This window comes from Ochotona curzoniae, unplaced genomic scaffold (genome assembly GCF_017591425.1).
Source record: "Ochotona curzoniae isolate NIBS_2020 unplaced genomic scaffold, NIBS_Ocur_1.0 contig_1, whole genome shotgun sequence".
NCBI lineage: Eukaryota > Metazoa > Chordata > Mammalia > Lagomorpha > Ochotonidae > Ochotona > Ochotona curzoniae.
Genome location: NW_024464918.1, coordinates 27,688,143 through 27,693,201, shown reverse-complemented (window position 1 = coordinate 27,693,201; position 5,059 = coordinate 27,688,143).

The following is a 5,059-nucleotide window of genomic DNA, read 5'->3' as shown; positions in this document are numbered from 1 at the left end:
TTGCCACCCACATGGGATACTCAGATAGAGAGATCTGAGCTCCTAGCTTTGACCTGGCCCAGCCCCAGCTATTGTGGGCATCTGGGATGTGGACCAGTGGCTGGAATATCTCTCTCCTTCTACCCAAATCCCTTCAAATACAATTACATATTTTTAAACTTTTCAATATATTATCTAAAAAAAATAATGACATTCATGGCAATCTCCCATGTGCATCATGGCCTCCGTGCAAGAGATTCTGGGTCAGGAGAGTGATAGCCCAGTGTTCTGTAGTCCCATAGAATATGAGGACTCTGCAAGGAAGGAATAGAGAAGAATGGCAGGTGAGTTATGTAACTGGCACTCTCGGCTTGCAACCTCCTGCTAGAGCCTGCGGTAAGGAGTGGGGAGACCTGGGTCCTTTAGGGAGGACACACAACACACACAGCACACAAACAAGTATAACTCAGAGGGGAGTTGCAATGGGTGCCCAGACACGTAGAACCAGTGCTGCAAAGCCGTCAGGTGAGCAGGCTCATGAGCTTCCCTTTGACATATAGGTGGACTGCTAGCCCACAGAAATGGGCGTGAAGGAGGTCAGCCCGGGCAGGGGATGTATGCCTAGCGACAGATGGACTCAAATAGAAGCACCTGCCAAAAAGAGCTTGCAGGGCTAGAAAGATTTTTAGTTACCACTGAACTAAAGATTCTCTCCCTGGTATCTCCACATAGTTTCATTGTGTGGGCTGCAGGAGGGGCGCCAGGGTGCCTGGAATTCTGTGCAGACCTTGTCACACATGGATCCATGGCACTTTACATGGCTATATGGCACTTTTTCTCACACAAGATTCTTGAGACAATCTGCATTGTCCTTTCCAGTCCTTCTCCCAAACAGCCCTCCCCATCCACTTGGTTATCTTATTGCATAACTCTCTGGGCCCTGCCCTCTACCACGATCTGACTCATGCTATCCCTCCCTGGTTTTCCTCTTCCCCTTAGGATGCAGAGAGAAAACCAGTGATTTCCCTTTGACTGGAAGTATGACCCACAGGCTGCATCATCACCTACAGGGAGATTGTGAAAATGGAACGCATAGTCAGTATGCCCTGCTGAAAACCATGGAAGCCAGCATCCAGTTCCATCCCAGCCGGAGGTTCTAGAATCCCCATGGATGCAAATGTCCTTTGGATTTCATATTCCTCCAGGAAGCTCCCCTTCTACCTTGCTCACTTATCTTTACTATCAGTCCCTTCTAGTGAATCACACAACTTGGCATTAGCTTTCTATAGCATATTGTATGGTTTACCACGTTTAATGTCAAAAACCAGATTACAACTAATTGAAGAGCAAGAAAGCAAGAACAGGGTCTCTCTCCCCCAATCCTTCAGTGTGTTCTGCCATGGTGATAGGAACATTCAATGTGGGAAGATTCTGGGAAAATCAAAATGAGTCAGTCATCCTTCCTGCCCTCAAAATGGGGACACTATAAAGACCTGTGGATTGCTAATCACGGTAGACATCACTGCTATTTGTCACTATTTCCGATTCTCCTCCCCTTCAGGATGCACATTGCACCCCTCCACCCACTGAGTTGGGCAGCACTGTGTGACTGGAGTGGACCTCATGTGTGTCACTTCTGCGGGAAGCACTGAAGGGTGTGGCTATTCTCAGCACATGCTCATTTCTCACCTGAGGTCTGGAGTCACGACATGTGAGAGCTGCACTGTAACGTGATGGGGGAATGTCCCCATGCATGCAGCCCTCCACCTGCCCGTGCTAGATGTGAAGCATGAGCCACAATTTAACGTCTCTCACTGTAGTCATTGGGATCTCATGCAGTTTCATTGATAGAGCAAAAACCTAATGTAACCTGACTGGTACACCAACATCAAAAATCCACTGGCAACTTTCTTGGACTCAAGCTGCTAAAACAAGCAAACAGAAAAACTCTTCCAGGTTTCTTTTCAAAGAGGAATTCCAAAGCACAGGCCCCCAGACCAGCAGTGGGAGCTGAGGCAAATGTGAATCTGTTCTCCTGGGGAGGCTTAGAAGAAGCTGAGGCAAGGCCCCTGACAACAGAGGTTCAGGGAACAGTTCCTGTTCCTCCTTCCTACCCACAGTCCTAGTTGCTGATTTCAATGTTGACATTAAAGCTCAAGATCAGTTGCAGAAAGCTCAACTCTTTAATCTGCAGATGAGTGACTCCTACAAAAGAGAAACAACAGGCTCCAGGTCAAATGGCTGTTTATGGCCCCTCACAAGCATTTTCCATTTCTTTGGGATTTCACTAACTTGTTCTTGGACAAAAAGATCACTACTACATGCATAAATATTTTTTAAAAGCCTTTTTTCTTATACTTAAAATTGTATTATTACAATAGGAAAAATGGGTACTTCTTTTTAAAAACAATTATTTATTTTAAAAGGCCTATTTATTTTTATTAGAAAGACAAATTTACAGAGAAAAGGAGAAACAGAGACAGATCTTTGGTCTGCTAGTTCACTCCCCAAGTGGCTGAAGCTAAGCTGATCCGAAGCCAGGAGCCAGTAGCTTCTTCTGGGTCGCCCATGCAGGTGCAAGGTCCCAAGGATTTAAGTCATCCTCGACTGCTTTCCCAGGCCACAAGCAGGAGGCTGGAGGGGAACTGGAGTAGCCAGGACATGAATCAGTGCCAATATGGGATCCCAGCGCATATAAAGTGAGGATTTAGCCTCTGGGCTATTGTGCCAGGCCTAAGATGAATTTTTTTCTTTATATAAAAATAGATTTGTTCTGGTTGGCATTTTGGCATGGCAGGTAAAGCCACCACCTTTAATGCCGGTGCCTGTTAGTATCTTGTTACTCTGTTTCCAATCCAGGTCCTTGTTAATGGCCTGGGAAAAGCAGTGGAAGATGGCACAAGTGTTTTGGTTCCTGCCACTACATGGGAAACTGGATGAAGCTCTTGGCTTCAGGCTTCAGCCTGGCCCAATCCTGGCCATTGAGTGGAAGAAGTGTGTGTGTGTGTGTGTGTGTGTGTGTGTGTAAGTGTGTGTGTGTGTGTCCCTCTCTTCTGTAACCCTGACTTTCAAATGGATTTGTTACATTTTAGTTTTAATTGGAAATACAGATTTATTTATTTATTTATTTACAGAGAAGGAGAGGCACAAAGATCCTTCATCTGCTGGCTCATTTTTCAAGTGGCCATGATGGCCAGAGCTAAGCTGATCCAATACCAGGAGCCACACGCAGGTGGCTCCAATACCTGGGTCTCCCATGCAGGTGAGGGCTCCAAAGCTTTGGGCCGTCCTCGACTGCTCTCCCAGGCCATAAGCAGAGAGCTGGATGGGAAGTGGGGCTGTTGGGATTAGAACCAGTACCCACATGGGATCCCAGCAATTGCAAGGTGAGGACCTTAGCCACTAGACTACTGTACCAGACTTGATTTGTTACATTTTCTAACATTCAAAAACATTGATCCTCATCACCATTTTTACCAGCTGGATGACATGTTATTTTTTATGGATATATCACAATTACTTAACTATATTTGGGGGGGGGGGAGTGTGTTTGATTGGTTTAAGGCATGAACACTAGGCTAGTGAGTTAGTTCAGCTGTGAGTTAAGCTGCTGTCTGCAAAGCCAGCCTCACATATCAGAGTGCCAGTGTGAGTCTTGGTTCCTCTGTCTCTGACCCAGCTTGCTGCTAATGCACCTGGAAAAGCAGCAGCGGATGACCCTGCCACCTTCATGGAAAACCTGGGTGGAGTTCCAGACCCCTGGCTTCAGCCTGGCACACCCCAGGCTGTTGCAGCTATTTGAAGAGTGAACTCATGGATGGCAAAGAGCTCTCCTTCATTTTTCTTTCTTTCATTCTGCCTTTCAAATAAAAAAACTTTTTTTTTTAATGTCATAGACCATGAGCCAACATGGCTTATTTTAGCACTCTTTCCTCCTCACTCATTGATCACATACTACAGCAAAGGACCCCAAACATTAGCCTGCCTCAGAAGCCCCTGGAAGACCTGGGAAGCTATAGATGCCTGAGCCCCGCAAGTTTGGTGAGGACTGAAAATCTGCAAAGTTTCCTGGTGATATTGATCCTGGACTGCTTTCATAGCAACCCCCTCAGCTGGTTCATGCTTCATGGAGGGCTCCAGGTCTCCTATTTCTCCCTCATTCATGACGCTAAGTCCCTTTCATCAGTACATCTTTAAGAGTTGGGAGGCCTGACTCCACACTGATGCTTATGCTTACTCATATTCTAAACCAGGTCTCTCTGCTCCCCATTGCAACTCCCAGAAACCCCAGCCAGAAATAGGTGAGGACAGATAAAAAGTCCTTTTCTGAGATGTTTCCCATGCCCTCTTCCCACAACACTTGACCTTTCTGCCCCACCAGGTGGCCATGATGGATAACATCTGTCCAAGACGCAGAGAGAAGAAAATTGCAGGTACATGTGTGAGCTACAGAAACGGGTCCATCCAGAAATGACAGAGCTGAGGAGGCGTGGCCATGACATCTGGTACTATTACTGATTTGTAGGAAGCGGTCCAAAGCTTAGGTTCTGAAGTTAGAACTGAATTTTATCTGGGCCTCGGTACTTAACTTCTTCTCTGTGTGGCCTTAGCTAATCACTTTGCATCTTTGAGTTTCATTTTCCTCGCTTGAGAAATAGGAAAAAAATAAATAAATAAAAGGCTGTTGTTACGAATAACTTCTGTCAGAACAGAACAGAAACAGCCCTCAATAAACGACAGTGAGTATTTGTTTTAATTTTTCTCTTTCTTAGCTGAACGCCGCCCCTATAGAGAGATATGTCCTGGCCCGAGGTTTTCGTCATTTAGAAAGATTCTGGTCACCTGCCTGCGGCGGTGGCCCCGCGGGGCCCCACAGACGCGGAGGAGGCACTGCTCTTCGGGTATTTACGGCGCCCAGCCGTCCCGACTCGGGCTCCCTGTCTGCGCTTCCAGGTTCAGTTTCAGGGTCGGGCCGGCAAGACCCAGCGGGCGGCGCGGAGCTGGCGGCGCAGCCCGGACCCGCGGGGTCCTCTGGGGTCCCCGGAGTTGGGAAGCGGCGTCCGGGGGCCCCCAGCGGAGG